Source organism: Triticum aestivum, chromosome 3D, assembly GCF_018294505.1.
Source record: "Triticum aestivum cultivar Chinese Spring chromosome 3D, IWGSC CS RefSeq v2.1, whole genome shotgun sequence".
NCBI classification, from domain to species: Eukaryota; Viridiplantae; Streptophyta; class Magnoliopsida; order Poales; family Poaceae; genus Triticum; species Triticum aestivum.
In genome coordinates, this window is record NC_057802.1 from 55,630,274 (window position 1) to 55,643,497 (window position 13,224).

At 43.5% G+C, this 13,224-nt stretch overlaps 1 pseudogene; it reads right to left on the minus strand.

Annotated features, from left to right (window-relative positions):
- Positions 1–8,812: 8,812 nt before the first annotated feature.
- LOC123074103 (uncharacterized) lies at positions 8,813–9,372 on the minus strand (annotated as a pseudogene).
- Positions 9,373–13,224: the final 3,852 nt, after the last annotated feature.

Genomic DNA, 13,224 nt, shown 5'->3' on the forward strand with positions numbered 1-13,224 from the left:
CATGCATTGTAGCCAAAACTAAACATGCATTCTACCAAGTTGAAGTTATGGTTTGCAAAACGAACACATTGACTGTCCAAAGAATATGTGCAACTAAAAAAGCATATATGTGCAACTGAACATACATCCCAGCCAAAGAAAATGTCGGTAACTGATCCAAACTTCTGTATGCAAAAGACTAACCTGCGGATTGTAGGTTATTGGTAACTTGGATGCCACGAATGCTTCAGCTTGTAAAATACCACCAAACAGTGGTGTATGCTCCGTGCCCCTATACTCCTCTTTAAGCTGATGTAAAAAAGAGAAAAAGAAAAGAACAAGGTTATCAAAACAAATTTGTGTGTTGAACGAAAACTAAACATTATAACTTGTGCAACTACAACAAGATACTGGGTAGACAAATGGATTCTACATATATGCAACTGAAGAAACCAAAAAAACTATGCAACCCACAGCGCAGCTAAAAAAAGTTTCTACCAACTGATGTCACACATCTGTGCAACAAGATAAGTAAAACTGTGCAACTTAAAAGTGATGATGTGCCAATTAAAAATGAACATGTGTTAGATGCCAAAGTTAAAGCTACAAGTTGTGCAACTACAGGCATTGTTGTGCCAACTGATCATAGTTTTTGTGCAACTACCAAAAAGTGAGCAGACATGAATAGAACATAAAAAGAAGGCACTGTTGGAAAAAAACAAAGAGAACTCACTTGTAATTTGCCAAACACACCAGGAGAGACCGTGTCCTTCTTGATCACCTTGGCAATTAGCACACTGTCCCATGCATTCGCTCGTATCGCACAGTTGCTTACTGGGATATCATGAACGAGCGCATCAAGGTATAGTATCTGCACCAGAACCACCAAAGGAGACCCAAAGTTCAGTTATTATGAGGAGTATTTCAGAAACTATAACTGCACAAAGAAGAAAAACACATGGAATTGCTCGTCTTCACTAACCATCAAGTGATATAAGCAGCATCAGATAGTTTGCTTCTCCTGGTCCATGTTCCGGAAAGCTTCATTTATGTGTTCTGCTACAAAGAGGCACATGGTTTTGTTCTTCAGCATTTCATGATCTAGCACAAGTCCGTAGCACTTTGGGCTCAACTTCAGGGCTGTGGTTGGTGCTAGAAAAGTGTTGAATGCAACCACAAGCCAGGCCATAAAGAATGTGTCATCCGTTCTTCTGCCATATCCTTAATCATCTTGCACCATGTAGTGATATGGGGATGAGAATCTCAAGTTATGTTGAAAGCCTCTCTGAATCTCCTAGTTGCATCTTTGTCAACTACATATCTAACTTTTTGACCCTTGTTGGGGAGATCAAATACCCTGTGAACACTGTCAGCATCGACACGGATCCTTCCCCTGCCTGGGAACACCATTTCAGAGCTGTCTGGCTGGTAGGACTACACCAGGAATTTAGTGAGGTCTGCTGGAAGTGTGTCTGATAAGTTCAAGAGGCCCCCAAACAACCTTGAAACTAGCTCAGACTTCTGCGGTGGGGATAGAGAGCTGTTGAACTTCGCAAACCGCCCTGGTGATGCCCTTATCCTGCCCGCTTGTGATGGTCGCTCCACATCTTGCCCTATAGCCACCTCAACTCCTTCACTGCTGGCCTGTTGATGAGAAAATAAAACATTAAGGAAACACTAAACACAAGACAAAAAACCGGACTGAAAAAAAACTAGCAATCATCATTTGGATAAGTATTGCAAAAACTATATAAACATAAAATGGATCATGCCAACTAATATGATGTTTTTGTGCAACTATGAAAGCTCATGATGACAACTGAAGACTACCAGTGTGCAACCTGCAAAAAAACTAAGAAAATGTACTAGACCTGACAACTACAAAAAGTTCTAGGGGATGTGCAACGATAAGAATGATATTGCAACATGATAACGACAACTAATTTTTTTGTGCAAGGAACTGTTTGATAGCTCATAAACACACAAAAAACACACATACATCAGCATCTACTGCGGAAGATGCGGCAGCTCCTCCAGCAACTGCTGCCTGCACAAATGGTGACCAGTGATGTCAATTACAAGATGCCAACTAATGTCAACTATATTTAGATCAAGATGACCAGTGATGTCAACTACAAGATGGTTATTGAACAACTACAACAAAAATAGTGGTGCCAATGGCTGCATAATTTCATCAGCGTCTAAAAAGAGAGAAACACTTATATTCAATAATTTACTTACCCTAGTAGATGACTCAGCTCCCCTTCCAAGTGCTGCACGTCTAGTCCGCTTTACAACCCGAAACTGATCAACATCCTAAGAAAATAAAAACATGGGCACGGGAAAAAACAAAAAATTATTATATGACCCAAACAAAACCAAAATAAGGTGCTTGTGTCATCAGCATGCCACTTACCTCAACTTCCTCTCCCCGCTGAACACTACGCGCAGCTTGTGGATGGCGATTAGCAGGATGCTTCGAGTTCCGGCGAAGGGACTGACTTCCAGAACGCTGATTAAGGAACCAAAAAACATGAAAAAATGACATTAGCATACATGGATAAGTTCAAAACAACTCAAAAACACAAAACATGAAAAAAATACATCCTCTTCATTGCCATCCGCATCTCCTCCTATTATAACCATTTTTGCCCTGCTGGGAGAAATACAACAAAAGAAAACATAGTTAGAAGATGTGCAAACAAACTAGAGAAATCATAAAAGGTTGCTTTGATCTGCAGATCTCTACACATAAGCAGGACACCTAGTGCAAAAAACTGTAAAATATGTGGACAACCAACTACTACAATGATGCAGCCAACTGGGCAGTCAAACTTGTGCAACTGGACAACATATAAACCAACTAAGTTTAACTGTGGCAAGTAATAACTAGGCAGAAAATAGTTAACTGAAGGCAACCAGCTGAGTATGATAACTTGTGCAACTGGGAAAAACAAAAAATGCATAGCCAAAATATCCAGCAAAACAATTGGGTATACTATATTGAAAAATTGGCAAGCATTAATACTAATTTGCAAAAATAAGGGTCCCTAGTTGCACACATCAGGGGGAAACACATGAACAACCACATTCACAACAAGACTGGCACATTGGGTAGACTATATTGGATAATTGGCAAGCATTTGTACTAATTTGCACAAACAAGGGGCCCTAGTTGCACACTGTAGGGGGAAAACACACGAATGACCAGATCCAGCACAAAGGCTGGCAGAAAAATCAGTAGACTATATTGGAAAATTGGCAACCATTGGTAGTATTTTGCACAAGTAATGGTCCCTATTTGCACATAGCAGGAGAAAAACACATGAACCACCACATCCACCACAAAGGCTGGCAGATTGGGTACGATATTGGAAAACTGGCAAGCATTGGTGCTAAATTGCACAAACAAGAGTCCCTAGTTGCACATAGCAGGGGGGAAACAGCAAGGCAACTAAGCAGGGCAACTAGCGCAAGTGTATAACATATGAACAACCAACTACTAAAAGTGATGCCGCCAACTGAGCAGGCAACTTGTGCAACTGAACACCGTGTAGACAACCAACTAGTACAAACAGTAAGCCAACTGACCAAGACAACTGGTGCAACTGCAGAGCATACGGACAGCCAACTACTATATGGATGCAGCCAACTGGGGAGAATTTTGTGCAACTAACCAAAAATTTCTACCTAAATCTCTGTACAACAACTTCAAATCAGCCAATGCATTACAAACAATACAACTTGGAGAAGGACTAGGAATCATGAACAGATCTCAAACCCCGGCCAATTGAACAGGAACTAATCAGCACTACCAATCGCCCTTAAATCGCACAACGGGCGCCGTGGACGTGCATCCCCTACTACCTATCGACTACCCCGTGCCCTGGCCAACTACACCTTGGCCCTGGCCAGCCACCCCGTGCCCTGAACAACCCCACTGGACGCGTCCTTGTAGATCCCGACCACCGTTAGGTGCGTGCTACCAGAGAGGACAAAGGAACTCAACATGACCAAAATCGAGCATAAGCAGGGGTAGTTCGTGCCGTTCCCGAACCCTAGGAAGCATTCCCCTCACATATCAGTGCATCCGCGCCCCGCGAGACAGAGAGAGGGAGAAGAAGCATGGAGAAGCCGCAGGCGAGCATACCTCCGACGCCGAGGAGCAGCAGCGATTCCCCCGCGCGAAGGACCACCCTCAAGCCGCCGCCGACCTGAGCACTCCGCCGCGACTCCCCCGTATCACGCCCGTTCGGTGGAGAGGCTGGTGAGGATGAAGACGAAGATGGAATGGGGAGAGAGCATCGCTGCGGGCGAGGGATTTCAGGCACAGATTTTGAAACCGCTGCCCACGACCCCCACTCCTCCCTCCTTTACGACTTACATGTGGGCCTCCCCACGTCCGGATATGGACTAATCACCCCCAACCGCGGCGCGGGGCCAATCCAGACCAGGTGGCACCTGGCGCACCCGGGCGCGATCGCTGGCGCGATCGTGCGGCCAGGAAGTGGCCGCCCGGTTCGGTTAGATAGTGCGACGTGCACTTTGAAGGATTTAGGATAAATCTGATCCATCTCCGTTAATAAAAAAGTAGCATATGAACTACTCCCTCTGTTCCCAAATATAAGTCTTTTTAGAGATTTCAACAAAGGACTACTCCCTCCATTCCTAAATATAAGTCTTTTTAGACATTTCAAATGGACTACAACATACAGATGTATGTAGACATATTTAAAAGTGTAGATTCACTTAGTTTGCTCCGTATGCAGTCACTTGTTGAAATCTCTGAAAAGACTTATATTTGGGAACAGAGGGAGTACATAGCAAAATGAGTGAATCTACATTCTAAAACATGTCTACATACATCTGTATGTTGTAGTCCATTTGAAACATTTAAAAGGACTTATATTTAGGAACGGAGAGAGTAGATGGTTTAGACCGTGATCCTATTACTGTGTTATTTGTGATATTTTCTACAAATGTTTTGCCGTGTTATTCTGATCCTTTTGTTGTGTTGTTTTTCTACACCACATGCAAAATATCCAATCCAAGGTGGGGTATATTTCTAGTTGAGGTCTAAATATTTTGGCTTCTGCACACGTCCTAGAAACAACAAATTTTAGGGGAGTGGGCGGTTACATTTGTTTTAGATGTCCTACAAAGGATGTGTTGCTATGCCATAATGTTATTGCCATTTTTTAACTTTTATGCATGACTCACTATTTTGTTTGCAGGATGGCTCGAACCAAGTGTACAACTCATAAGTCCACCGGAGGAAAGGCTCCCACGAAGCACCTTAGGGCTTTCTATGTAATATTTCTTAGTGCTTATCTTTACTATTTGCATTACTACATAATACTGCAAAAAAATATGTATCTCACTTTTTATGTTATAGTTGTTAATTTATTTGACAATAACTTTATTATTGTTTGCGATGATAGGCAGCCGCTCGTAAAACAGCTCTAGCAACTGGAGGAGCGAAGAAGCCCCGCAGATATCGTCCTAGAACTATTGCTCTTCGGTATGTGCAACATATACAATCAGAGGACATGTATTATTATTACACGTTATGAGTTTCTTATCATTCATACACATGCTTTTGTAGTGACATTCGCAAGTATCAGAAGGGTACCGAGATGCTGATAAGGAAACTACCTTTTTAGAGGCTCATGAGAGAGATTGCCCAAGTTTTCAAGGTACTTTTATGGGGCTCGCTTGATATACACTCGAATCCAGCTCAATCCCTTTCAATAATATCCATGTATATAAGTCACGTTAGGTGTTTCAATAAAACATCTCTAATGCAGTTTAATTGAATAAGAAATATTTATGTTTATGATGCTTTCCTTTGGCTTTCTTTGCTACATCTGTAGATTGATCTACGCTTCCAGAGCCATGCAGTGCTTGCTTTACAGGAGGCGGCAGAAACATACCTCGTGGGACTGTTTGAGGACACCAATCTTTGTGCCGTCCATGCGAAGCGTGTGACCATAATGTCCAAAGATGTTCATTTGGCTAGAAGGATCCGTGGTGAGAGGCTGTAATTCCTCTAAGCAGATGGATCAACCCCAACTTCATGTTGCATGTTGCTTCCTATATGATTTCCGGGTTTATGAAGAACAACATACAATATCTTTGATTTGCCATGGATGTTAAACTATTATTAGTATTAATATTAATATGGTTGGTTATATATACCAACATAACAAATTGGCTTGCGCCAAAACCTTCTAAATCTTAAGTGTGCTCTGTTGAACTATATATATACTTCATATTGTAGCATATGGTGTGATGGTACTATCTCTATGGTTGCACTATTTTGTTTTTATACCTTATTTGGCCCTCATTGAACTATGCATGGTTACTTAGCGTCTTGGAGGAGATCAACCTTTGCGTGCATGTTTAAGAGGCATGTCGTTCCATCAACATGCGTATCATACATGTTCCCGGGCTAATTAGAATCCAGCATGCATGGCCATCAACATGCTCCAAGGACGTCTACTAGGGCCGGCCAGGCCATGTCTGGCACTCCTTATACATGTTTAGTTTTGGAAGAATTCAAGCCCATGTGCGGTGACAGTTGAAGACTTGAAACATAGGTTCTATTTTGAATTATATGGTTTGTCTTAAACAATTGATTATGTATCAAAAACCTTCAGTGGGCATGAAGAAACTCCCTCTTCGTGGTGATGTCATGACCTGGTGGGCACACCACATAAACCAGGTTGGTCTAGCTGCTATTGGGGCAGTCTTTGGGAGGACACATGACGGCATCAAAAAAATTAGTAGTGAGACATTTCTGTTCCATGTTCTTGATCTCTACTAAGACCAATGACAGACATAGCTTCGACATCTTCTTAACTTTGCCATATGCCGCTAATGTTGTGTTGAGCTGTATACATGTGTTAACATGATTCTCATTATTTTTTAGTAGAAAAACATTATATCGAGGACCATGCACCACCTATAATTGCAGATAATATTTGTGCAATTTTAGATTTAGAAATGAGCAATGGGCTAGTTGCACATTTCATTTTAATTCATTATTAAATAGAAACCCTTTTGGATTTTCTTTCATTGTATTGAAAGAATTTTCAAAATTTAAACAAGAAATTAATTTAAAAATAGTTCTATAATTGCAACTTAGAAAAAATAAGGGACAATTGCATTTTTACCCCTAGTTGGTTCCTACCCATGGATTTTGCCCTTACTTTTAGAGCTTGCCCAGTTTTGCCCTTACTTTTTCCGTCGAGGTCCCTCGAATGCCCTTTGACCCTTTGACCAAAACTTTGAAAATTCATAACTAATTCATATGAACTCAGAAAAATGCAAATAAGATATCAAAATGTTCAGATAAACATTACCTTTAGGTGCATATCATTTGTATTCAGGACAAAAACACCCTTTAAACTACATGAGGTAATTAATGTTATTAACATTATTAAAAATAAAAAGGTATAAACAATATTTTTTCATGAATAAAAATTACATGCAAATGTAGGTGATGTTTTTTGAACATCCAGATATCTTATTTACATTTTTCTGAGTTCGTATCATCTTGTTAAGAATGTTCTAACAACTTTGACCATTATTTGAAAACTTCATAACAAGTTGATACGAACTCAGAAAAATGCAAATAAGATATCAGGATGTTCAGTAAACATCACCTACATTTGCATGTAATTTTTATTCATGAAAAATATATTGTTTATACCTTTTTACTTTTAATAATGTTAATATCATTAGTTACCTCAGGTAGTTTAAACCGTGCTTTTGTCCTGAATGCAAATGATATGCACATAAAGGTAATGTTTATCTGAACATTTTGATATCTTATTTGCATTTTTCTGAGTTCATATGAATTAGTTATGAATTTTTAAAGTTTGGGTCAAACGGTCAAAGGGCATTCTAGGGACCTCGACGGAAAAAGTAAGGGCAAAACTGAGCAAGCTCAAAAAGTAAGGGCAAAACCGGTGGGTAGGAACCAACTAGGAGTAAAAAAGCAATTGTCCCAGAAAATAAACCTATGCTAACAAATTATGTGCAATTTTAGGTAAAGAAATGCTATATTATTTTGCTTGTACATTTTTTAGATAACTAATATAATTGTATAGGTTTAGAATGTGCATTTGGGTTGTTTGGTCATATTGGAGACTCAAAATTGCACATGATTCATTTCTACAGTTTTGGTATTAGAAATGAAGCCTAAAACTGCTCATATTCTTAATTTTGCACCTTTTTGCGATTAGATACATGACATTTAGGTAATTGTGCATTCTGAAGGCCAACATTATCCCATGAAAAAGTGCAATTGATCGCATATTTACATTGAGAACATAGTTTTTCTTTCTAGGTATTTTTACTTTTGTGGTACTGAATATGTTTTTTTTAAGTATTGGACTTCTCTCGTGGAGACAGAACAAGCCTCGATTCTTTACCGGTACGTTGAAAAGAGAAACTGACTGATGCACGGTAAAAAGCAGACGATTGATTGTGTTTGTTGATCGTAGTCTAAAAAACTGCAAAGTGCAATGCCACAGAAAAGCAAAACAGCACTACCAATGTACGTTGCGACTTGCAAGTTGCAACAAACACACGCAGGCATGATCGACGCATCATACATCGCCTTCCAATTAATTCCCCGATTGATCCTTGCAAAGTGCTAACAACAGAACCGCAAAAAGTAGATCGAATTCGATGGGCACATAGATCATCCATCCATGGTTTCACAAGATCAAGGAAACAAAGTAGCCCTAGCTAGCCAGCGCGAACGACCGATATCAAGCAAGCAAGCGGAGTCGTGCAGAGCTAATCAAGACAAGAGATCGACCTCTCACTGGATGCGGTCGCCGATGGCATGCTCGGTGGCAAAGGAGGCCAGCGCGGACATGCTCGCCACGCCGACCACCACGGGCTGGAGGTCGAGGGCGTGGAGCTGCCGTCGGGGTTCTGGCTGTGAAGCATGAACCGGACGGAGCCCAGGAGGGCGAGGGCCCCCTCCACTCGGCGGAGCGCATCCTTGGCGTGCTCCCTTCGCGGCCTGGAGCCTGATCAGGCCAAGCCACTCGTGGTCGTGGCCGGCGCGGAGGTCGCCGACGCGGGCCACCGGCTGCGACGGGACGGCGCCGCAGCCGTGGAGCGCCAGGCGCTCGGCCACCGCCGTGTTGATGATGAAAGCGGAGAGGTGGTCAGACGCGTGCTGGAGGTGGGTCGTCGCGGACTGCAGCAGGGTGTACCGCCCCTCGGCGTCGCGGGTGTCCAGCGCCACCTGCGGGGACGCCAGATCGTCACGCGCGGCGGCGACCCTTTGCCTGACAGCGGCGCAGCCGTCGCGCGCCTGGCTCGCCACATACAGGTACATCACCTTCCATGGCGGCGGCTGCGCCATTTCTCTCTCTCTTCTCTTCTTTCCTTCTTTCTCCCCTCCCCTCTCCGTCGTCGCTGAAATAGCCAGCCTGGCATGGGCTGACAGGTCCCAGCTTAGTCAACATACCAGTGTCATGACACAACAACTTCACTGACGGGTGGGCCACACGTACGTGGGACCAGGTATCCAGTGGGTCAAAAGCTACGTTAGCTCGCGGCAGAAATCACATATTTGACCTGAGGGCGAAATCAAATCACAAATTGACCTGCTTTCGAAAAAAATTCACTCTGCTGACCCTTTCGTGTGGCGCCCGATAGCTAGGCGCCGCATCCTACTATGCAGCGCCCTTACCTTGGGCGTCGCACCTCCTGCCAGCGTGGCAGTCCTGGTCCAGTTGCGGCCCCACAGACGGCACTGGAGCGCCTAAGGCCTAGGCGCCACACTTGTAATGTGCAGCGCCCGTCTCTTAGGCGCGGCACAGTCTGTGTTCCACTTAGGCTGGCCCCACCCTCTCTCCCCTTCCACCCCCATCCCACACACCCCGACCCCACGCAAACCCTTAGACTTGCGCCCCTCCTCTCTTCACCTCTCCCCCCTCTCAAATCCTTCTCAAATCTTTCAAATCCGGAGTATTTGACCGTGGATTTCGAAGCCAACCCCTCCCTTAAGGTAATCTCCTCCGATCCCCTCGTTTTCATCCATAGGAATTGTCACATTTGCTCAAATCTTGCTACTTTGGGGAAACCCTAGTTTTGGCTTGGATTTGCAAATTTGTGTTGAATCATGTTATATTTCTTTGCTAATTTGGTATGGTTAGGCTTTCATAGTATGCTAGGGTTAGGGTTATGTGTGTTTGATGTTGGTGTTAGGGTTATGCTATGGTTAGGGTTGTGGTTATTGTTATGTGGGGGTTATGGTTATTAATTCATATATATGTTATGGCATATGTATTTTGTGCAAATATTTTTGTTAAGTACTTACTTGATATATGTGTGTTTTTGATTATTATAGGGATGGGGAGAACATGTGTTTATGTTCATCATGTGGATAAAGAGGGCCTTTTGAAAGGCAATGTTGAGCCAGACCCGGATGAGCTTGACATGGTGTTTGAGAGTAGTCCTAGCTATGCGGAGCTCTTGGACCAAGTGAGGAAGGATTTGAATTGGATGGACCCAAGTGACGTTGTTGAGTTCGAGGGAAGGCATAATGTTGGTTTTGGAATGCACATCCGTTGGAAGACAATGAGTGTGAACTCCGAGCAACGTTGGGTTGCATACAAGGAGATGGTTGCCGAATCTCTAGACAAGGCTCTTGAGTTATTTGCCTCCAAGAAGGTTGAGTCTACTTTGAATTTGGACTTGAACCGGAACCCCTCCCCGTTGGTTGCTAGCACTCCCCCACCCATTAACCAAGATCAAATGAGTGAACCTCATTTCATGCAACAAGATTGGCCAACATTGAGCCCGACTCCAAACAACCAAAATGGAGATTTTGAAGAGGAGAATGATGAGTACGAGGAGGATGACAACGAAGTTGATCTCCATGACAACAATGTGGGTGATCTCGACCAATATCATGTGCAAGAGACAATGGACCAATCCATCCCTTTTTCCCATGCATATGCATCAGACTCGGATGACGATGGTCCCGATGAAGAAGTTGATGAGGAGGGGTTCACGCCGAAGGAGGCCCAAGCATTCAAGAAGGTATTCGGGCGGGATCACAAGACACCATTGTTTAAGGATCTTCGTCTCGTGGATGAAGCCGTTGTGGATGGTGGCAAATGCATATCTCTTGGAGCTAGGCCAAGTTCTCACCGTGATTTGGAAGATGGCAAGAACGGATATATCCCAGTTGTGAGTTTGAATCCTTCTTGGAATTGAAGATGTGGCTCAACAACTACTCGGTTACACATTATCGTCCACATAAAGTGGCCAACTCGGACGTCAATGTGCGTTACACGGTCAAATGTGAACTGCCAAGATGTCCATGGATTGTGCGTGCGAGGCCATGGAAAGGAGGTCCCACTTGGCGCATAGTGAGTTGTCTACCAACTCACATGTGCCGGCACAAGAATGCGGATGGCGAGCTTGTGTACCAACAACACAGACAACTCACGTCCGAGTTCATTGCTTACAGGTTATCCAACCAAATATCCACACTTCCAATAATGAGCATAAAGAGTGTCATTGACCTTGTGAAAGCCATCTTTCATTACAAGGTGAAGTACGGCAAGACATGGAAGGCGAAGCAAGCCGCATTCAAGATGTTGTATGGCAATTGGGAGGAAGCATACAACTGACTCCCTAGGTTGTTGTTAGCTATGGCCGCCACAAACCCAGGCATGGTTCACGTGGTTGAGCCTCATGGGCACCAAACATTGATCCATAACGGGAGGACCGTCCGAGTATTTGGCCATGCATTTTGGGCCTTTGAGCAATGCGTGAGGGCTTTTGAGCATTGTCGGCCCGTCATCGCCATTGATGGCACGTTCTTTACCGGACAATACAAGGGCACTTTATTGGTTGCAATAGCAAGTGATGCCAATAACCGGGTGTTGCCTTTGGCTTTCTCTTTGGTTGAGGTGGAGAACAATGATAACTGGGAGTGGTTCTTGCGTCAATTGAGAACAAGGGTATTACCGGCTGAAAGGGAAATTTGTGTCATATCGGATCGCCATCCAGGAATTCTAAACGCGGTGGTGGTTGACATTCCCGGACATACAAAGTTGCACCATCGATGGTGCATGAGGCACTTTTGTGCAAACTTCTATAGGGCATGTGGTATCAAGGAGTTGGCCGATGATCTTCAAGATTGTTGTCTCGCTTTCACCAACAAGCAGTTTGTCACATTGTTCAATGCATTGCTCAGACATAAGAAACTTGACCCCGGTGGTCTTGAATTTCTCAATAGGAACATTGTCGAAAGGAATATGTGGGCACGTGCTTTCGATGAAGATGGCCGGAGGTACGGTCAAATGACAAGCAATATGGCCGAATGCTTCAATAAGGTGCTCAAGGGTGTACGTGCATTACCCGTGATGGCAATAGTTCAATACACATTTGACAAGATGAATCGATACTTTTTAAAGTACTCAATGAAGACGGATAAGCAGATTGCTGGTGAGAACAAGGATAAGCACAAGTACCATTTCCCACCAAAGGTTGAAGAATGGTTGGACTTTCAATCACGAAAGTGGTGGTGATCTTGGCCTTGGCGGCGGCCGTAGTGGAGGAATGTTCACTTGGCTCAATGGACCATTGCCGTATGTGACTTACTATGATCTTGTTCTTTTGGCTCAATGCTTGTGTTGTCATTTTGCATTGTGTGACTAACTATTATATTGCCATTTTCATAGGTATGGAAACAATGAAGGGGGTGGAGGACACGGAGGGGGAAGGTGGGATCCCTTGGTGGTCGGAGGAGGGAGAAGAAGAAGAAGAGAGGAAGAAGAAGAAGGGACAAGGACCGTGACCTTCTTATGAACCAAAATGTGTGCTACTATGTGCTATGAGACGTAAATGACTATGTGTTTTGGCTCAATGTTTGTGTATGACTATGTGATTGGACTACTCTATTGCTATGTGTGTATGACTATGTGATTTCGACTACTATATGTGCTATGCCTTCTTTCTGTGTTTTGGACTACTACATGTGATCTGGATATGATTATGTGCCATCCATGTGAATGACAAAACATAAAAAGCACTTGGTATTTGAAAACAGCAGGCAGTGCAGCGCCTAAGGGCCAGGCGCCACACTACACAGTGCAGCGCCTCTGCCTTAGGCACTGCAAATTGACTTAGCAAATTTTTTGGTCGAAAAGCTACTGGAACGCTTCTGTTGCTCTCTGGACTGGCATGTCCAGGTGTGCAGCA